We start from the raw sequence: 23,440 nt of genomic DNA, 5'->3' as shown, positions 1-23,440 counted from the left end.
GGGAAGAGGGATGATTAAGGGATGATTTCTCAGCTTCACTTCACAGATGAGATAGTTTAGGATGAGAGGCATTAAGTAGCCTGTCCGATGATCTAAGCTAGTAAGTGATACAAATGGGAATCAAATTTAGATTTTAAGACTCCAGCTTCACTATTTCAAATTTCCTAACATTTACAAAGCCTGAATTATTAAAGCTCCATCTAATTTCTTTCAGGCTCATCTGGGAAAGTGCTACGAGTCTCAATCAAATGGAAGGCATATTGTTATCAGGGACTGTGGTGGAAATAGTGGTGACCATGTTTGTAATGGGGAGATAATGGGACCTTGACAGATAGCTGCTCCCTCTCAATCCCTAACAGGGAAGGAAGTTTAAAAACCCAAATTTACCCAACTGTTGTCCAATCTGAGTGACCAGGACTCTACTTGAAGCTCTTCATTTATTGGATTGAATCCCACCATCAACCAACACAAGTTGATCAATGAACACATATTAGTACCAACTGATTTCCACGTTCTGAGTCTCAAGCACTTCAGGTTCTGGAGGAGCCCTTCCCCACCTGGAGCTTAGAGTCTCACAAAGGAGACAAATATTAAACAAATTAGCACATTCATTCGTTCAGCAGATGTAAATGGACAAAGAGCTGAGGAGAAAATGTATTGGAGATAGTGTCTGTGTAATGCAGGGGACCCAACCTTAGCAAGTGGGGGTAAGAAAAGCTCTCTTTAAGAAGTGGCACTAAATGTGAGCCACACAAGAGGGCAAGAAAGTTCTAGAAAGGAGGAAACCACTTGTGGGAAGCTTTTCACTTTTGAGGAACTGAAAGGCCTGGATGGTAGAGAATAGAAAGGAGAAGGAAAGTGGCAGGTGCTGAAGCTGAGACAACATCCCTTCAGTCCAAGTGTAAAGCCCTAAGTCAGTGGTTCTCAACCTGTGGGTCGCAACCCCTTTGGCGGTCGAACAACCCTTTCACAGGGGTCGCCTAAGACCATCCTGCATATCAGATATTTACATTATGATTCATAACAGTAGCAAAGTTACATTTATGAAGTAGCAACGAAAATAATTTTATGGTTGGGGGTCACAACATGAGAACTATTTAAAGGGCCAGAAGGTTGAGAACCACTGCCCTAAGTGGTCAGCTCCTCATGGCCCCTTTGACACATCTCCTCTCATTGCTCCACGCTTACTCTGCCCAAATATGTTCTTCTAATACTGGGGTGGGGAATGTCTAGCCCACAGGCTGTAGCTGGCAAAATCATTTGTGTTGACACTGCTAAGGCATTAGGAGTGAATTAATTAAATGTTTGACCAAATATAGCAGGCTGATTTTTAAGTTGATAATTTTGTATGGCCCATGAGTGATGTTATACTTAAATATCTAAATGGCCCATGGCAGAAAAAAGGTTCCCCACTTCTGCTCTAATACAAGTGGGCTCCACCTTTGCTTTGCACCTGCCATCCCCATGCCTGGGGTGCCTCTCCAGACACCCATGGGGCTTACTCCTTTACCTCCTTTGTCCCTGTGCAAATGCCACCTCTCAGTGAGCCCCCCTACCACCACCCTGCTTCTGGAGCCATTTGCCACCCCCTAGACTCCCGATTCCCATATCCCGCCTGACCTACTTCCCCAGTGTCCTTATTTCCTAACATGCTGTCTGTATCCTTGTGTTATGTTTGGAGACTGACTTCCCCTCAGACTGTAGTCTCCATAAGGTAGGAGGTTTTCTCTCTTTGGTTCTGAGATGTTGCCCCAGTGGCTGGAACAGTGCATGGCTCTCAGTAAATATTTGTGGAAATCATGCCATAGAGAACCATTGAGGGATTTGAGGCAGGAGAGTGACATGGTAACATTTGCTTTATTAAAAGGGCATTGCCGGTGTGAGGCGAATGCTTTGAAGGGTAGCCAGGATTCTAAGGATGACCAGGTGGGATTTTATCAAAATTCTGTTGGCAGCTATTCCTGGAGGCTGAAGAGATAGCTGTGGTTACAGTGGGAATGTTGGCTGCAAAATGAGTTTTCAGGATCCCAGGCAAAAGTAGCCCTTCTTTAAGAATTAGGTGAACTCCTGGGAAGAAGCCCCAGAATCACAGTTGGTGATTGGCCCCTCATTACCTACATCAGTATCTGAATCATACTCAGGCAGGTAGATACAGGTAGCTCTCAAGTGTTGGCTGTGCCCCCTTCCATGTTCAAGTGAACAAGAGAAATATTAGAAATACAGAAAATTTAGCCCATACTATATAGCCAAATGCAGCACTTGAGGATAAAGCCTGAGAACTCTGTGTGCGTACCAGAATCAACAAAAGGATCCAAGTTTTTCACTATAGAAAACAAACTCACTGAATTTGGAAAGTGGGCCATGACCCACCATTGGGCAGGTGAGGTGGGCCCTGAGCTTCTTCCAACTGCACCCTCAGCACGAAGGGGGGGTGGGGGGTGGGGAGGCCTCTGGCTGCCAGGAGAGGATAGAATGCTCCTCAGAGATCTGAGATTCTGTGGGGAAGAGTTGGTTCCTAGCACATAAAGACTTTCTCGGAAGATGGAATGACTTCTTTCCCTAAGAACTACATCTTTCCTAAAATCCACGCAGACTTCCTAAATTAGTTTCACATTAAAATTCCCACTAGCACAGCAGTTCTTGTCATTCCCCATCTCTGGGAGTCACAGGCAGTGGCAGGCCTAGGATGTAAGTTGTCCTAGAGGTTGCAATGTTGAAACAGAGGCAGGTTTCTAGAATCTATCAATGAGAGATATAAACTTTGACTGCCTATGTCAATGAATAACTTGAGCATATGTGGTCTCACAGGGAAACTGTTCAGAACTGTAGGGAAAAATAAGGCGGGGCTTCTGGAAAAGGAAGAAACCAATGATGCGCCACTCCTGCTGGAAAATTCTTAGACTTCCTACATGAGTAGGGTTAGACAAATTTCCTCAGAAGCAACAGTTGAGATGCTTGTATTCAGAAGTTCTCATAGTATGGTCCGCATACTGCTGAGGAGCTCCAAGACCTTACATAGTGTCCATAAGATGAGAACTTTTTGCATAATAGTCAGGGCTGACTTCATGGGCCTGTGCTCAGAAGGGTCCCATGCTTGGTCCAATGATCTGAAGTTAGAGTCTTGAAATTCCTCATAATGTCTAAACAAGGGGCTCCACATTTTTATTTTGCACTAGACTCTGCAAACTGCATAGCTGGTCCTGGTGACCCTACTTAGATAAGTGTGGTAGGCAGAGTTCTAGGATGGCAAGTCCCTTCCCCCTGCTGTGCATGCCCTGTTTCTGTAGATTATATCTATTGATGTTTACCATGCTAGAAACTAAAACTAGGGAAATGTTCACATGTTTATTTTAATTCATTTAAAGCTGACTATAATAAAAACATTGCGTATTAATACAAATAACATATGTTTAAGAAAATACATATATTTCCCCCAAAGAAATATCCATGAGGAAAATGGCCTTGTTTTACATTTTTGCAAATTTCTTTGCTGTCTTGCTGAATGAGGACAGCTGAGTTCCCATACTTCTATATTAGTCTGTTGCTGTGTGCTTGTTCTGGTTGAAATATGTGAAGGGAATCCAGTCTCACACAGATACGTAGTTGGAAACAAGAGGAGTATGAGAATTCAGCTGTTCTCATTCTGCAAGATATCAAAGAAATTTGCAAAAATGTAAAACAATGCCACTTTCCTCATTTTTTGGGAAAATATAGTTATTTCCATAAAATTAAGTTACTTGTATTAATATGTAATAGTTTTGTTATACTTATTTTAAATAAAGTAAAATAAATATGTGAACATTTTCCTACTTTTAGTTTCTAGCATGGTAAATATCAATAGACATACTGCACAGAAATAAAGTTCTTTTAGTTTTTCAATGCTTCTTAATACTGTGAAGGTGTATTAAGAGCAAAAATGGTGAGAATGGTTGATCTAATCTGACCTCATTGTACACAGTAGGTGGGGGGGTGATGAGTTGGGGAGAGGGAGAATGCATTAAAGTTGATCATGTAACTGATTGTAGGCTGTATTGTGTCCCCCAAAAATATATGCTCAAGTCCTAACTCACAGTATCTTAGAATATGGCCTTATTTGGAAATAGGGTCATTACAGAAGTAATCAATAGGGTGGTCCTAATCCAATATGACTGGTGTACTTATTAAAACGGGGCAATTTGGAGATGGACACATAAAGAGGAAAGATGATGTGAAGACACAGGGAGAAAATTGGTCTTGCCTGGACTGATGCATCTAAAAACCAAGGAAGTACAGGGATTGCTGGCAAATGCCAGAAGCTAGAAGAGTCAAGGAAGAATTCTCCTCCATCCTGGCCAGTGTGGCTCACTTCATTGAGTGTGGTCCTGTGCACCAATGGTTGCCAGTTCGATTCCTGGTCAGGGCACATACCCAGGTTGTGGGTTCAATCCCCAGCGGGAGACTCTCTCACTTCTTCCTCTCTCTCTCTCTCCCTCTCCCTTCCCCTCTCCCTCTCCCTTTTTCTCTTTCTAAAAATTAATTTTAAAATACGTTAAAAAAAAAGAAAAGAATTCTCTTCCAGAGCCTCAAGGGAGCACAGCCCTACTGACACCTAAATTTTGGACTGGCCTTTGTAACATTGAGATAATAAGTATCTGTTGTTTTAGGCAACTCATTCTGTGGTACTGTGTTAGGGCAGCCCCAGGACACCAAGACACCCGTGTATATGCTCCCTGTGGTGGACTAACTTCCCATGAGTTACTTCATTCAGTCCTCCCAGGATCAATGAAAATAGGTGGCATTGTATCCATTTTACATATCAGGAAACGGAAGATTAAAAGGAATCAGTATTTCAAAGTCTGCTGCCTCCTATGAATGGAGGGGTTTGTTATTCTTCCGCAAACCCACTCCTGTGATATCTCAATGAATTTACTCAGGCTTGTCATAGGCTGAAAATTGACTTGGGCGGAAAACACTCTATTTGCTGATGCAGAGTTTATCCTTTAATTGTGGTACTCATACAAATGAGGTAATTATTATTTAATTGTATTGGCCCAGTATCTAACCATAAAGTTAGTAATTATTATTTTTACTGCTGAACATTAAGTCAGCATCACCATCCATCAATTCCATCAATGAATACAATAAGGCAATTCAACAAACATCTATGGAGTCTCTGCTATACAGTAGTAGATATTGGAAGGGATGCAAAATTTGAGAGCGGACACTCCTGCCTAGGGATACCCAAACATAAAGAAAAGGGAGTTAACCTTCCAGGCAGAAAAACAGACAAGGTACCCTCAGGGGCTTCAGGGACATGGGGTCTGATGAGAGAGAACAGGAAAAACTGAGTAGGAGAGGTGATTGAAGTTGTGCTCAAAGTGGCGTTTGAAGGTTGTCCAGGGAATTGACAAAAGCATGGAGAGTGGTTCTCCCCTCTCACTGTGCATCATGAAATCACAGAAGTGTTTGTTCAGCTGCAAGAAGCTCTGGCCTTGCTACAAGGTTAGAACTGGCCACTTGTCATGGTCCTTCAGAATTTTCCCTTACGTTGTTCAAGAACAAGGCAAATCCTTGCTAAGGCATGTGTAACTAGAGGTGGCCTGGCCTTTTCTTTTTCACTCTTTTTTTAAAAAAATAATTTTGGAGATACAATTATCCCCACCTTCTGCCCACCTTCACTCCCAAATCTTAGGAACCTTGAATTTTCTGGTTTCATCTTTCTTTTCCTTTAAGAAAGTCTACCTTCCAGAAGGGTTCTGAAATTCTTTCAGGTTAATGTCTTCATGATTCTCCTCAGGGAAAGAGAGGTTAGAGTTTTGAACAAGAACAAAAATCTTATTTAATTTAAGTCAAGGGTATAGATCTCTAGTGAGAGAATATCAATAATCTGTAAGGAGAGATCACTTTTTACAAAAAAAGGACCTTTCCATTGCCCAAGAAATTGCATAGTCTGTCCACAGTGAACTCAGATTAGACAAAAGCATGTTCTCCCAAGAAAGGTAGCACCCATCATTGCCTCAGTCTCTTTCCAACACACTTCCTAGGAAACTCCACCTTTTCAACCTTTATTCTCCATAGTTTAGCCTAAAATAGGTAATTCCCCAAATTCATTTCTCTGGCACAGAATGACAGAAAGCTAGACAGAATCCCAGAGGGTACATAGCCATGCCTGTCATGAGTCAAAGCTCTCTAGGTATTTATCCAAATGTTGGTCTTAGCCAGGCTAAGAAAGTGAGAGCAGTGGCTTGGAAACGGAGCAAGCCTACATTCTACAAGCCTACAACCAAGCTTATTGATTGGTAATATTTCATTTCTAGTTTAAAACACATGAATTGCTATGAATCAAAAATTCAGAAGTTAAACTTCTTTCCACTAGGCTAACAATTTTCCTATAATTTGATGGATAAGCCACTCTTAATTGAGCTAAAACAGGTCACACATACCTCATGCTGTTGCTGGGCATGAGTACAGGTCCCAGGGGAATAAACCCTCTGAAGGACTCCACCAGCTTGTCTACACAGGGTCAATGATGGTGGCTTCTTTTCCTGCCAGGCCACGCTCATTTGAGAATTTCATGATTATTTCACATGGCAGAAATCATGGAAATAAGTTGGTGTGGGGGGAAATAATAAGCAATTGATTAAAATTGGAGAATCCAGTTGATGAGATGCATTTTGCCTGGTGATTTGTGTTAAGTGCACAAAATCAAGCCATCCTTTTGTGTTGTAACTGAGCTACTCTCACAGCAGACAAAATATTTCCTGCCTAACAATTAACTTGCAGAGGATTAGTCAATCTTGGTTATCTAAAGGGCAGATTATCCAGTTGGTGGATTATCTAGGTTTTCATTTATCCTTATTACATCACTGTAAATAATGAGAACTAATCCCTTATTTTTGTATTGAAAGTTGCTTTTAAAATGCATTGCTTGACTTTATATTCAATAATTTGTTCTCCGCCTTCATCAAGAGTGGTTATATTGACATCTGAGGCTGAGAGAAATTAGATACATTTACATAGTGAGTAGGTTTCCCCTGAGAACTGACCACAGCCTTCTCATGTTCAAGGTTAACATTGGACTCTTTCTCTTGGTTACTTCCTTTACACTATAGACAAGAAACAGACACTGAAACTTCTCAATCTGGATACTTGTGATGTTTTCCTTGGAACATATTGACAATCTATATTTGTTAAAGTTTGTTTTCTTAGATTATCTGTCACTTTCAGTCATTTATTCTAGTTTTGCAGAAGATATAAGCAGGAATTGGCTCTATATTTAGCCATTATGTTTTCATTTTTGAGTGAGGAAAACATTTCTGTTAGGTGTGAAAAGGAAACTGATGGTGCTATATCTACTAAGGGCCACTTAGTTGATCAGTTTGGAAATGAGCCCAAATGTTGGTCATCTGAGTGAATGGTTTCTCCACACATGACCAGGTCATCATAAACTTGCTTTCACTTGATGGCGAAGTCTAAGATGCTTTAACCAGCCTTAAAAACCTTTTGTTCACCAGCCAAAGGATGATACTAAGTGTAGGAGTCATAGGGTATGGACCCTCTCCAGCCCTTGGAATGTCTTTTATTATTGAGGTCAATGGTCAAACTGATAAAGACAATATAAAAAGAAACTTAAAACTTGTCACACTACCCTATTTTTCTCAACAATCTGCATGTAAGAACAATGATGACTTTACCAACCATAATCTAGTTAAAATTTAATAGCTGTCTAAATTTAATAGCTGTCTCCAGCTTGGGTGTGTGATTGCCTCTTGCCTCAGTTTATGAATCTTAGTTAAAATTATTACATTATCAATAGTTGACTACCAATGAGTGGTTTGGGTTCAGCTCGGTTGCTATAGCTTAAAAAATTTGTTTTCTTTAACATTTGGCCCAAGTACAGGGAGACTGGTTAGATAGACCAAGATGTTGGACATGCCTTGTCATGCAAAATAAGATAAACTTTCTATGTACTTCTAAGTATAACATAATAATCTCACAAATTCTTCCTCCTTTGAGAAATGTGATTTTGGTTAGTATAAAAGAAAATGGGCCTGGTCAGAGTGGTTCAGTTGGTTGAACACCATACTGTGCACTGAAAGGTTGCAGGTTCAATTCTTGGTCAGGGCATATATCTGGGTGATGGGTCTGTCCCTAGTTGGGGCACATATAGAAGGCAACCAATCGCTGTTTCTCTCTCTCTCCCTCTCTCTCTAAAATAAATATATATATACTAGTGGCCCAGTGCACAAAATTCGTGCAGGGGCGGGGGGGTGTTTGTCCCTCAGCCCGGCCTGCACCCTCTCCAATCTGGGACCCCTTGAAGGATGTCCTACTGCCAGTTTACAGGGATCAGGCCTAAACCGGCAGTTGGACATCCCTCTCACAATCCAGGACTGCTGGCTCCTAACCACTCACGTGCCTGCCTGCCTGCTTGATTGCCCCTAACCACTCTGCCTGCCGGCCTGCTCGCTCCCAACTACCCCCCAACACCAGCCTCCTAGTCCCCAAATGCCCCCCTGCCAGCCTGATCACCCCCAACTGCCCCCCATGCCAGTGTGCTTGCCCCCAACTGCCTCCCCTGCTGGCCTACTCACCCCCAACTGCTCCCCTCCTGGCCTTCTCACTCCAAATTGCCCCCCCCCCCCGCTGTCCTGATCACCTCCAACTGATCCCCACTGATGGCCTGCTCACCCCCTACTGGCCCCCCTGCTGGTCTGCTTACCCCCAATGGCCCCGCCCCCCATCAGCCTGATCACCCACAACTGCCCTCCCCTCTTGGCCTCTAACCACCTCTACCTCGGCCCCGCCACCATGGCTTTGTCCAGAAGAACATCTGGAAAGTCTCCTGGAAGGTCTCCCAGTCTAATTAGCATATTACCCTTTTATTAGTATGGATAGAGGCCTAGTGCACAGGTGGGGGCCGGCTGGTTTGCCCTGAAGGGTATCCCAGATCAGGGTGGGGGTCCCGCTGGGGTGCCTGGCCAGCCTGGGTGAAGGGCTGAGGGCCGTTTTCAGGCTGGCCATGCCCCCCCGGTGACCCAAGCTCCCAGCCTCTCCTCTTTTTCCTTTTTTATTTTTTCAGCGCCTCCTTGATCAGAGGCCAGGGCGGGCTGGAAGCAAGTATCTGGGATTTATTTATCTTCTATATTTGAAATTTTGTAGCCTTGAGTGGAGCCCAGGGCCAGCCAGGGCAGGCATAAAGCTTGGCTTCCTCCATCGCTGGGGGCAACCTAAGCCTCCTGCTCACTCCAGCTCCATGGCTGCCGCCATCTTAGTTGGGTTAATTTGCATACTCGCTCCTGATTGGCTGGTGGTGTAGTGGAGTGATGGTTAATTTGCATGTTTCTATTTTATTAGTGTAGATTTAAAAATGAAGAAGAAATTATAAGAGTATGTTTAGAGGACATGCTTGGAAAGAAGAATGTTGTTTCTCAGATTGGCAACTGTAGTTGTACCTAAATTTTGTTTCCTGAGCTATGGGTGTCATTTAAGATTTCAACCCAGGCACTTTCCCTTTCTAATGACCCAAAATAAATGCAAATTATCGTATTCTAACAAAGATCTTTATTTGATGGAAGAAGGTAACAACCTAAAAGAATTGAAAGACTATTCCTTGGGATTTCCAGGTAAATATTTCATGGATGAGGATGTTTAATTTGCATCACTTATGCTAAGGGCATTCTTGGTAATCTTTATATAGAATACAATTGGAAGTAATGTTGAATTAGAATAGAGAATTCCATTGTCTAAGAAACTGGAGGCTTTTTAACCCTTTGGGAATAGCATGAGAAAACACTGGAATATGGTAAAGAGCTGTGTCCAGGAATGGGAGAAGAAAAGATTTAGTCAAGAAGAATATTGGGTCTCACTTCAGAGGAGTGACAAAGGAGAGGAGGGAAAGTTAATTATAGGGAGAACCAGATGTGGAACTAGTATGTGGGGCTGTAATGTGTTTTTGTAGACAAAGGGCTAGTGAAACCTTTGTAGGATGGAGGCGCATGGTCAGAGAGCTGAGATGCAGCTCCTGGGACAACCAGAGAGAAGACTTCTTCAGGGTGGTGGCCCTCAGCACATTGTGGCCCATTCAGCCTGGAAGTGAGAAGGATCTTGATGTAAGAGGGATCAATGGAAAACTAAGCAATATAGTAGAGAATCCTGGATGACATATGAGAGCCTAGAGCTTAAAAGGAAAGGTGAAACAATTGGAAAATATCAAGAGATTTGTGTTTAAAATTGAACTTGAGAATGTAGGGAGGCAGGCAGTGATCAAACTTAAGTTCATGGAATGGAGAGAAGGTGTTTTCATTTGCTTGTTCTAATACTAATGAGCACTTGAAAAACCCTTATTGGATGAATTCTTTGTTCCTCTTCAGGACCCTTGGGGTAAACAGGAGAGAAGGATCAGCTCTTGCATCCAGAGGCCTAGAATTTAAGTTTATTTCTAAATGGTAGTCTTTCTAGTAAAATCAAGCCAGTCTTTGAAGGTCAACACCAGCTGGCCTTCATGTTCCACTTTAGGGTTGGAGACTTTGTCTGTTCTCTCTGGCTCTGGGACTGTGGGCACTGGCAGGGGTTGGAGAGGTGCTGGGGGCTTACAAACTCTGGTACTTTCCCGGGAATGCACGGTGCCCTGCACACCCTCCATAAACAACTATTGGGTGAATGAATCAACACAGAACTGAAGAGAGGCACATATATATCAAACTCCCTGTCTATACCTAGGGCCTTCCACGCCGTGAGCTCTCGGAAAGTATTCCATTTCAAAACAGGGCAGATGTTAGTACTGCTTGGAATTCATGGTGGTCCTTCTCTCCTGGACACACAGAATAATTTGAAGTAAGGCTTGGCTGGGTGACTCATTTAGGTTAATGGAATGTGGATGTGTGTCACTGCTGAGTGGATGCATTGGAGAGTGGTGAGAGTCTCCATGATCCTTCTTCCCCCCCGCCCCCCTCGTGATTGTGGAAGTATGGGCATCAGATAGAAGCTTCCAGGATGCTGAGCCAGTACATGGAGAACAGCTCTGCAGAGGATCCCTGACCAACAACTGAGCTCAGGAGTACTGAGACATAAGGTTGTCTTAACCACTGATGCTTTTAATGTTGGATGTCACAAGAGCATTAGTGAACCCATCTTGACTAAAATAAAATATTTGTTTTTCATTATCCCTTGATCAAGGTATGTTTGTTGTAAGTTTCTATTGAACCCATGCTGGGGCAGGGCTGGCACTGGAATAAAGGTGGGTTGAAAAACCTCCCAGAAAGGTTGCCTGGTATTTCATAAAAATCTTCAAAGAATGTCTCCCAAGTGTTCCTCGGTAAGGAAAGCTCATTCGGTAAGGAAATCCATACAGATAGCTACCCCTAACATCGGTCATGAGTCAGTCTTACACCCAGGACCTGTTGTCAGGCACAAACCCCAGTAACACTTCACAATGAAGTAGCACTAATTACACACACATCTTTGTGCGCCAAGGGCCATTCATCTAATGACGTGAGTGCATGCATTCACCATTCACTGAGTATGTCCAGACATGGGTGTGTGTTACTACTCCTAACCTGACTCATCTCTGCAGCTGCAGGGCACCTAACAATGACTGTGACAAGGTGGGGGTTTGAACACACGGCAATGACTTTGAACATGACATGGCCATCTCCAAGGGCATTTTCACTTGGAGAAAGAACTGGGCTCCCATCTCAGAAATAAAGCCTGAGGCGCCAGCTTCCTGTCAATCTTCCAAACATGGGCACATGCAGCATTCTCCACATAAGCAGCCTGGCTAACTGCCAACTGTTTTCTATGGAAAAGAAGCTTACTGCCTCTTATACTCAGCAAAGCACAGATAAGGCAGGAAGGTGGAGGGGGTAAGGATGGGGCCTGTCTGCGCCTCCCCTACCCATGCTCCAGCCCGTAGACTTCGCTTCCTTCCCATCTCCCACTTCAAACATCAGTAGGACTCAGTTTAGCTTTCGTGTGCTCTTCTGTGTGGATGAAGGCTGTGGAGTTTGGGGAGCAAGGATTGCGAGAAGGACCCCTGAGGTTGGCTCCACGTCCACTCTCTCTGATTGTGGGGTTATGCACAGAACATCTCTCCCAAGCCATGTCCTCAGCTCTGAACTGGAGCTGGAGGAGCCACAGAATGATGCATTTTCAAGTCTTTAATGAGCTGGACAGAACAAGAACCTACGCTCTTCACAGTCTGATGTCTCCAAGCGGGGTTCAAGCTTCTTCAGGGCAGAGATGGCTTCCGTCTTCTATTACCCTCCATGGGCCCTGATGGCCCATCAGCTGACCTAGTGGGGTTGGTAGTTAGTTGTCCTAAAAACAGGGCCTCCCCACCTGCCACCCCCAGGGCGCAGCATGTGTGCACTGTGAGTCTGGCCTCAGGCGAGCTCCAGGTCAGCCCCAGCCTCTCCACATGGTCTTCTCGCCCTCGAGGCTTTGCAGATGACCTTGTTCTGCCAGGTCTTCCTCTGGGAGTCTTTGCATCTTTTATCTTGAAGAGCAGCCTCCCTGAGAAAGCAGTGGTGCCACCACCTGAGCAGGGGACAGCTGGAAGCAGGTGCTTCCTTTCACAATAGGGTCAGGGCTGCAGGAGCATAATAACCCCAGGAAAAGGGTTGGCCAACCTGACTCTCAGTTTTGGACTTTCTCCCTTCACCTTCCCGCTCAGCCCAGAGACCCTGTAGGGATGGGCCAGTGGGAGGCAGTGACTCTGACACAAGCCTGTGTGCCCCACCTCCCTTTGTTTCAGGTGCCATAAACTTGCCATTAAGCCAACATCGACTCTTGAAAGGGGTTGTGTGGGGTTTTTATATTCCTCTCATTTCTGTTGAAACGTGACACTCAAATTTGAGAAGGGAGCAGAGATCAACAAACCCTGTCAGCCCTGTCAACCCAGGTGTGACAGCACCATCTTCCTAAATTGCCACTAATCTGCCAGAGATCTATCTGCAGCCTCCAGCGCGCTGTTTGCTCACATTCGGTTAACACTTTACATTTCCCTTTCGGAGGTGTCACTGTGTGCCATTTAGTCAGAAGAACTGCGAGAGCAGCTACAAGCACACGGATTTGGGAAGCTGGAAAAAGCTGATTAGCTATTCAGGGAGAATAATCTTATTGAGAGTAGTAAGAGCCGTATAAAGAATGCTTTTCCCTTCCCAGTAACAATCTTCTAATTATGTTGTCAAGCTTGCTGTTGAGTTCTCCCCCTGTGCCATTAAGAAACCTTTTTCTATGTTAAGAAAGAGATTTCCAGATTGTGATGCTGTTTGCTGATTTTTTTTATTGTTTAAAGAATCTGTATGTATTAAACCAAACATTAAAAAATGATTCATGTGCAGTATAATTACTTGAGATGGGGCACGGCAACAAGAGTGGGAGGTGAGGGAGGAAGGCGGTGCATGGTGGGTGCTCAATGGGGCCGGGGTGGGGGCAGGAGTTGGGTGAGGAATAGAATTCTACATCAGCGCGTGACACTTTCACCTCAGCGACAAAATGTAGTAATTCATCAATAGTAGCTAGAAGGGTCAGGAGTGGGGTGGGTGCTGGGCAGGTGCAGTTGTAGGTTTCTGAGCCAAGCAAACATTTCCAATCAATAGTTGTTCTTCACTGAATAAGAGAAACATGAAGTTTGAATTGTGCACAAAAGTGCCCTTCTGATTCCTCCGCTCCCTGCTTGCAAGGGGAGACTCCAAGTCGTGAGAAGATCATGCCTGCACTGAGAAGCACCCCCGAGGTGGCATGCAGACCCCCCAAAGTTGGTCATACTTTGATCTCAGACCCCCTTCTGCAGGAGAGAGTCAGGTGACCAGGAGGAACGTGGTGTGAACTCTCAGCGGCATTGTTCTTTGCTTGTGGGTCGACACTGTCTTCCTGCCGCCTACCACCTGCTAATTTAAATAATGAACAGTGAAAAGCTTTTTCTTTCTTTTTTAAATGGTTTTTTTAATTGACTTTTTAGAGAGAGAGTGAGGGAGAGGGAAAGGAAGAGTGAGAGAGAAACATTAATGTGAGAGGAAAACATTGATCAGGTGCCTCCTGTATGCACCCCGACCAGGGATCAAATCCCAAACCTGGGCATGGGCCCTGATTGGGAATCGAACTGGCGTCCTTTGGGTGCATGAGACAATGCTTAACCAACTGAGCCACACTGGCCAGTGCAAGAAGCTTTTTCTTAATCGCCACATGAACCAGGGCACAGAAGTGGGTATTAAAAGATTTCATTATAACAAATCCCACCAAAACAAATAAACGCTGCAATCTAACCTATGTGTGCCACCCAGCAAGTAGACTGTTCCTGGGGAGTCTACTCACCTGCAGGACCATCTATACTCATCATGACTTCAAGTTATATTTCTTTTGCTATGGAAGGGTTTTAGACCAATTCACACAAATCCTCCAGTTGGACAATTTGTAATTAATACGTTTGGGAGCTTTATCATAACACCTTCTGGTGTATTCATAAGAGTAGGGAGTTATTAGAAAGGACTTCTCTCATAGTTGGCAACTTACACAATAATTGATGACTCCATCAATCACTCATTTCTGAGCAATTGCATTTCAGACTGAAACTTCCTGGGAGGGGGTCAGTGTGGGAAAACAGAGATTGTATGCCAAATAAGTTCCTCCTGCCTGTGCCACTTTGAACAAATGTTTTACCTCTCTGAACCTGGGCTCTCAGAACTATGTATAAGAATAAACACTTATTTCAGAGTTGTTGTAAGGCTTAAAAGAAAGTGCCTGGCCTAAGTAGGTAGTCAATAAATTGTACATTTTTTTAATTAGCTAGCTCACAGTGAAAGAACTACCTGAATGCTGATTTCCATTCTTTTCTCTGTTTTCTTTGCTTTATTTATTTTTTGAATGGGAAATACATGCACAAAACTCAAAAGATACCCTTTCTCTTTACATTCTGGCGGGGGGACCCAGGAATGGGACTCACTCCACATTGAACCATAAACCCAGGAAATAGGAAGACCCTCCCCACCAACAATATTCCATTGTTTGATTGTATGGATTACCACAAAGTACCTAATCAGCCTGCTGTTTGTTGATTATTTTTAATAATTTACATTGTAGTCAATGCTGCAATGGATATCTTTGAACATATATAGTTTGCACATGAGTCAGCATATATAAAAGAAAAATTTCCTGAAGTGATATTTCTGCATCAAAAGGAATGTGGCCCAGCCAGCATGGCTCAGTTGGTTGAGTGTCAACCTATGAACCAGGAGGTCACGGTTCCATTCCCGGACAGGGCACATGCCGGAGTTGTGGGCTCAATCCCTAGTATGGGGTGTGCATGAGGCAGCAGATCAATGATTCTCTCTCATCATTGATGTTTCTGTCTCTCTCTCTTCCCTTCCTCTCTGATATTAATACAAATATATAAATGTTTTTTTAAATTTGCATTTTTTATGGGAACTTTCCAAATTGCTCTCTGTAGATTCTGCCCAATTTGTACTCCCTTAGGCCTGGTCAGAGAATGCCATTTCCCCCATCTGATATCCTTCTCAACCCAGGGTGTTATCCAACATTCCAATCTTTGCCAACCTGAGAGGGAAGCTGTGGTGTCTCACTATAGTTTTAATTTGTGTTTTTATCTTTATGAGTAAAGTTGGGAGCTTTATGTGTAAGAGGCATTTGTATTTCATTTCCTGTGAACTGTCTCCTTATATCCCATGGCCCTTTATTCTGTCACATTGCTGGTCTTTTGCTTATTGATTTGTAGAAGTTCTTTATCTATTAGATAGATTAGTACTTTATGAGTTCAAATGTTTTTATCTAGTTAGTCATTTGTCTTTTCTCTTTGTTCCTATTCCTTTTTGTAATTCAAATTTTTCCAAAATTTTTATCAAAGGTGATACAAAGACTTCTTAAGGATGATCCATAAAAGAAAAAATGATAAATTGAACATAATCAAAATTAAGAACTTCTGCATTTCAAAGGACACTTAAGACAATGAAAAGACAAGCCACAGATTGGGAGAAAATATTTGCAAATCATGTATATGATAAAGAACTTGCATCCAGAATATATGAGGAACTTTCGGAACTCAATAATAAAAGGACAAATAACCCAGTTCTTAAAATGGGCAAAAGCCTTGAAAAGATTTTTCACCAAAGAAGAGATAAATGGCCAGTGAACACATGAAAAGATGTATAACATCATTAGTCATCAAAAAAATGCAAATCAAAATTACAACGAGACACCACCTCACACCAAGATAGCCATCATCACATAGATTGACAATAACAAGGGTTGATGAGGATGTGGAGAAATTGGAATCCTCACAAATTTCTGGTGGGAATGTAAATAGGGCAGCCACTTTGAAAAACACTTTGGCGAGTCCTTTAAAGGTTAAACAACTTACAATATGACCCAGCCATTTCACTCCTAGGTATCTACCAGGAGAAATGAAACATATGTTCACATAATACCTTGCACACGATGTTCATAGCAGCTTCATCTTATAGCCCCACATGGAAAAGCACCCAAATGGCTATCAACAGATGTAGGGATAACACATTTTGGTACACCTATACAGTAGGATATTATTCAGAAATACAAAGGAACAAACTTAGGATGCACACAACAATATGGACATCTCAAAATAATTATACTGAGTGAAAGAAACCAGACAAAAAGCGTATATACTATATTGTTCCATCTACACAACATTCTAGAAAATGCAAACTAGTCTAGTGACAGAAGGCAGGTCAGCGGTTGAGGGTTGAGAAGAGAGATGGGAGAGGTTAGAGGGATGGCTGACAAAGGGCATGAGGAAACATTGGACGTGAATGTGATGGATGTGTATTGTCTTGATTGTGGTGATGGTTTCATAGGTGCACATGAGTGTTAAAGCTATCATATTGTACACTTTATATATGTGGGTTTATTGTATATTAAATAATTTCAACAAATTGCTTGTAAAAGGGGGAAAATTATATGTAAGTGAAATCTTTTTATGAATTCTGAGTCTCACTCAATTATGAAAAAAATTCTCTATTTTTCTTCTAGTATTTTTTTTGTAAGACTAGACAAGAATTCTTGGGTATGACACCTCAGATAGTTTCATTTTTCACATGTATATCATTCCATCTTGAATTTGTATGGGTGTATAGGGTGAAGTAGAAATCCAACCTTTTTTGCCCCCAACTAGGCCAAGTCGTTCACTGCAAAAACTGATCCTTCTACACTTGAAATGCTGTCTTTATCATATAGTAATTCCTGACTATATTTGGTTTTGTTTCTGGACTTTTTTTGATCCTTTGTCTATTTTTGTATCAATATTATACTGCTTTGATTAGTGTAGCTTTCAAAATATTTCAATGTTTAACATGGAAAGCCTAGTGATTTCTTTATTACATTTAATTTTTAAAAACTCTCTGACTATTCTTGCTTAGTTACTTTTTCATATGAAATTCAGACTCGATATATTTAGTTCAGAAAATCCTCCTTGTGCTCTTTGAAAGGTGGCATTGTGTTAAGTGTATTAAATGGTACAGAGTATCTTACGGAGAAGTGACAGCTTTCTGCTCTTGAGTCTCCTATCATAGAATCTACTTATCCTGAAATCCTTTCCTTCTATTTGTCTTATTTTATGCCCTCCAGTAGCATTGCAATTTTCTTCATATAAATCATTTAGTGTTTTTTTAAATTAAATAAATATTTTAAGAGCCAAGTTGTCTTGTAGAAATTTAAAGATAAGATGGAGCTAACCGGGCCTGGTCAGGTGGCTTAGTTGGTTGGAGTGTGGTCCTGTACACCGAAAGGTTGTGGGTTTGATCCCTGGTTGGGGCACATACGGAAGGCAACCAATCAACGTTTCTTGATGTTCCTTTCTCTCTCTCTCTTCTCTCTCTCTCTCTCTCCCCCCCCCCCCCCCTCTCTTTCTCTCTCTCATTCTTTCTTAAATGAGTAAAAACATATCCTTGGGTGAGGATTAAGAAAAAAAAAAGTTGGAGCAAACTGACCATGTGCAGTCTTGATTTCCAGATCCAGCCCCGTTGCTGACTACCCACATCACTGAGCCTGTGACTTGACCTCCCTGAGTCTCAGCTACTCTAGGATCCCAGGCCTCACACAAGTCTCTCCAGGCAAGCGCAGAAGGAGGCCTGGGCTCCGGGGAGGGAGAATAGCAGGTGCACCCAGACCCAGGCCCAGGCACCAGGACACTGAGGTGCTCCCGGAAAAAAGCTGGCCTGCTCCAGGGCCACACATCCCATTCCTCCCCCAAACCCGTGTTCTTTTTCAATTCTTGGCCCCCTGGGCTGCTGTCCCAGCCACAGTTCCTGTTTGAAACCTTACAACGAGGGCTGTGAGGGGTGATAAAACTCACACTAGGCCCAAAGGACAGAGCTCAGGGCTTTCTGCTGGGCCCCTAATGCCCCGCTCATTTATAAAACTAATAACGGCCAATAATTATCAAGGCTTACTGCTGGTCAGGCCTCCTGCCCAGCTCATCTAATATCCCAGCAATTCTGTGAGCAGCACTGTTGTTCTCCCCATTGTGCAGATGAGGAAACGGTGTGAAAAGGTGAAGTAACCTAAAAGCCAGGCAGTAAGGAGTGGTCGAGTCAGGATTTCAGCCCCGGTATTTTGGCTGCAGGGCCCACACCCTCAAGACACTGTCCATCTGTTACCATCCATTTAACACAAAAATATGCAAGGTTCCCAGCCTGAAAGGGCAGGGAAGCATGAGGATTCTTAGCTCAGAGGTGGGGTTTCCAGGGAGTCAGAGAGAGGGGCAGACTGGCCCTCACCTATTAGATTAGTCATAATAAAGCACAAGACCGTGGCTACTCAGAGACCCAACGTGTCTCGGTGCTTCCAACTCTTCTTCCACTTGCAGATGGATTTTGTAAATGGAAGGGGATTTAATAAGCACGGTCAGCAAAATAACGTAGGGAAGTGAGTTAGCTGTTTGCCTAAAACTAGGGGTTTGATGGAGAAGACAGGGACTGGAGTGGATCTCCTGGTCCCAACTAGGGCGGGGGGGTGGGGGGGGAGTGGAGAGAACATACAGAAGAGGGTGGGAGACCAGGTGTACCTCCCTCCACACTGTGGAACCTGCGGGGTGAGTGAGGGGGCACTGTCGATACAAAAGACAGAAGGGGCACAGCTCAACCTTGTCAAAGCTTAGCAGTTCCCGGAAGTGGTCCTCCTGAATATGGAAAACTAAAAAGAAGAAAAGGGAAGAAAAAGGGCCGGAGAGGAACAAAACCAGATATTTCTATTTCTTGGAATTGCTGACACGTCTCAGGAAATACCACCATGGCGCTGTTCTAATTAATGAGGCATGACACATCATTTCTACTTAGCGGCTGTGCTAATGTCACCCCCAGACGCTCTGATAACCCCAGTTACAGAAGGCTCCATGGAGAAGGGGGGAGGCGAGAGGAAAAGGTCGGGGTGTCTGCACCCTGCAATCACCACTTAGAATGCAGCTTGTCCTCCCAGATGGCACAGAAGCATCCCAGCCTAGAAGCCTGGTGATTTCAGTGGCTGGCACGATTCCTGTCACACTTTTGATCACATTTGCTTTTAAAGCTATAGACTGCCCGGTGATGTGGAACTTAACAAATGGTCCAACCATCATCACTCATGCGCGCTCTCTCTCTCTCCATCTCTCTGCCCCCCGCCCCAGAAATGGAGATACTCCATAATATTGACCGGCCTTAACGAGCTGCTAGTCTAACAAGTGGTTGCTCATGGAGCGCAGAGAGTTACAGGTACTGCTGGGTGACCTCCGTCTGTGTCCCTGGGGCCTGTCTGTGTTTAAAACCCACCAGGAGGCAGGAACCCAGAGCTGTGGACAAGAGTGAGCCTTCCTTCGAGGAACAGGCCTTGCCACTTTGGTTGCTGCATTGAAGCAACAGCCCAGAAAGCACTGTCTGCAGCCCCCGAGTCTCCCAATGGGCCTGGCGTGACTCTGGAAACACATGAGAGTCTGGCTCGAGTGTCGGGCAGGATCTACCGCAGGAAATGTCAGTTAATTTGGCTGGAATGACCGCCAGAGACCACAGGAGTTACAGCCTGGCTGTTTGAACTGCCATTGACCGTTTCATGCACAGACATGGTAGCCTCTATTTTCTCGTCCCTTAAGTGCCTTAATATCCACCATAAATGCAGTGGGAAATGGATAATGATACAGAAGAGAGCCGTCCTGTTCTCGTCCCATGTGTTTGAAAATTCACTCAAGTGCCTTTTGACAGAGCAGTCCTAGAGAGCCCAGGGTCTGTGAGGGTGAGCCGGCTCAGGGAAGCAGGCCCGCCACGCTCCCGATACACGAGGAGGAGCGAGGGTCTGTGCGGCTCTGAGCCCAGATGCCTGCTCCAGCATCCCCTCCGTCAGCCCCACTCCCGGTGGCCTGCCTTCAAATCTTAGCTCTTCTCCCAGACCCCCACCATCCCAGGGCCCCACTCCCCATCGGCTTCAGTTTCTGTGTAGCACCTTTGACCATTCAGCAGGCTGTGCAGGGTGGTACTTCTTTATGGGCCAAATGCACTTCCTGTGCTAGAACGCAGGCCCCGTGAGGACAGGGCGTTTTGTTGGTGTCCCTGGAGTTGAGGAGAATCACTGGCATGTGCTGGGTGCTTCATAGAGATGGTGGAACGGAGACAAAAAGGCGGGGCGGGGAGGAAGAGGAGGCGGGCCAGGGGAAAATGCAGGCTATACCTCACAGAGGGGCTGGTGGGGAGCAGCCGTGAGCAGCAGTCTGTCTGTCAATTCACTTCAGGATTTACATTCCTCGACTATATCATGGGACTCCGGCGTGCAATTATAGTCAGAAGTGCTTTCTCACTAAGGTACATAATGATTCATGCTGAGAACGTAATTAAAATATTGTGGTAGTTTAAAAATAATACTCTATTAGGATAATACACCAAAATGGCTAATTCAGAAGGAGTGCTTGCTGCTTTGATTGCATGGCGGTTCGGATGGTATATCAAACACTTTCATCGAAAGCTTGAAGGTCTACGTAAATACATCACGGGGATGGGCCTTGGATTCTGGGTGGATGACATTTGAAAGTCTTGGTGTGCTCCAGAGCGTCTGAGACAGCGGCTCCGGCTGACTGTGGTTTTTGAAGTTCCGGCAGCCAGACGCCGGGAGGCTCCTCTAAATATCACCTCTGGTCAGTCCACATGGAGGCTGGACTCCTGCCGGACAACCTTTGCCTCTGTCCTTCTGCAGATTACACGGGTTGGAATTCTGAGACCCAAGCGATGCACAGGGCTCCATGCTGCCGGGTGGGAAGCAGTCCTGGGGGACCCTGTAGTGCAGCCTGGGCACCTCCTGGCCCACCTAGAAGAGGGGTCTGAGGAGGTGGGGCCTCAGCACCCAGCATCCACCCTCCCTAGCCCCCAGCAGGGCGGGTGGATCTCCTAAGAATGGAGACTCTGACTTCTTAGGGGTCTTGAAACAATGATGTACAGCTAGCATTTATTGGAGTCACCCACCTTAATTGAGAAGCTATTTTAACCAGGTCCCCCAAACTTTGACTGCCTCAGAGTTTCCCAGGGGCCGTGTTACGACAGATTGCTATGTGCGCCTGGGGTTTCTGATTCATAGCGTCTACAGAACCCTGAGGCTCTCAGGTGATGCCCAAGCTGTTGGGCGGGGCCACCATGGAAGCCCACCGCTTTCCTAGTGCCCTATGACAAGCACGTCACACTGACAACTGCAGTCAGGCTTCATGCAGCCTTGTTATCCCTTTGTGCTAATAAAAAATAAAGATTAAAAAATCAGCAAGCAGAAAAAAACAAAATAAAACAAAAAAAAACAAGACAAAGAGTAGGTTAGGAATTGGCTCAGGTTCATGCACTGTCTGTGACTCCTGTCCTGTGTCCTTACCTAGTACACTCAGTGTGGACAGAGGAATTAATGTGGATCAAACGGCTCAGGAGCTCAAACTACCACTCTAGTAGTTTCCGGGGGTCACCAAAACAAAGTACCACCGAGCGTGCGGCTTAAACAACAGAAATATATAGTCTCACAGTCTCCAGGCCAGAGCCTGAGATTGAGGGATACTCAGTGCTGGTTCCTCCTGAGGCTGAGATGGAGCCTCCCTCCCGCTTCTGGTATTGGTGGCAATCCTTGGTGTTCTTGACTTGTAGGTGCATCACCCTGGTCTCTGCCTCTGTTGTCACATGGCGTCTTCCCTCTCTACCTGTGTCTCTGTGTCTCTTCTCTTCTCATCAGAACACCAGTCATTGGATTGGGGCCCACCCTAATGACCTCATCTAACTCACTACATTGGCTTGACTGACCTATTTTCAAACAAGGTCACATTCTGAGGTGAGGTTGTGAGAGAGATTAGGACTTCAATATGTCTGTTTGGGAGACACAACTCAACGCCTAACAGAGGGCATGTGGTGTTACCTAAGCCCAGAATCTGGATTCTCAACAGAAGCAGAAGCCCTAATCCTGGGGTACAGTCACTGTTTAGGTGGCCCCCATCCCCAGGTGGGAACACAAGGAAGCCTGGGAAATGTAGTCCCTGGGATCCAGAGTAGAGCCATGATAGGGAGTAGGCCAGCAGGCGTAGGGAACAGAGAAGTCCACCCAACCCAAATTCTGGTCCTTATCAGCTTTCATGCTAATGCTGACCAACACTTTTATGCCTCTTGTTCAGCTTTTTCACTCTGGAAAAGGGAAGGAAGCCCAACTTCGCTCAGAGTCTGCACACACCAGTCAAGATAGTCATGAAGTTCTGTTCAGAGAAGTGTGACTTTTTTCTTGAATCATTTGTTCACACACTCGAGTAGACATATAGTATTTCTATTTCTAGCAGTCATTACATAAAATTACATCCTTCTCCAGAGCCAAAGTTGATCAGCCCCATTCACTAGAGTCTTTGGATGATCATGGTATTGCAGGCATGATGTGGTGGTAGAATTAATGTCGCATGTACAGAGAATATGCTTGGGCACTTTTATCCCACACAGAGAGACACAATTACAAGTACTGTAGCACAGGTACCAGGTGTGGGCAGGCAAAATGTCTTGTGGGTTGAAGGGACTGAACCTCATTCATGAGTTTGATGAAGGGACAGATGCCAAATTAGAGAAATCAGGCCCTCGTTTGCTGACAACTAGAAAGAGGGGAGATAGATTCTGGCTGGGGGGAAAAAAGTGATATTTATAATTGTTTCATGGCCTAGTCACATCATGTCCAAAGGATGATAAACTGGCTGCAAAAAATAGTCTTAAGGCCAAATAATGAATTTTGAGCTGTCAGCATTTTTCAGTTTCTCACTGCCCCCTGCACAACCAGCTCCCACACCTGCTGGGCCTTCCCCTGGCCAGCCTGGCAGGTGCCTTTCTCTGTTTCTTCTCTCTGTGTGTCTGCTCTTATCCCTGCAGGCTCCCTCGAAGATGCCACCACTCCAACCTGAAGCTCGAATGTCTCCTGCAGCATGGTGGAGGCAATTCAGAAATTGTGGCCAGGATGA

Source organism: Myotis yumanensis, unplaced genomic scaffold (genome assembly GCF_028538775.1).
Source record: "Myotis yumanensis isolate MYYU_CA2020_CCGP unplaced genomic scaffold, mMyoYum1.0.hap1 SCAF_3, whole genome shotgun sequence".
NCBI classification, from domain to species: Eukaryota; Metazoa; Chordata; class Mammalia; order Chiroptera; family Vespertilionidae; genus Myotis; species Myotis yumanensis.
The sequence above is the reverse complement of the archived record's forward strand: the minus strand, read 5'-3'. Positions refer to the sequence as shown.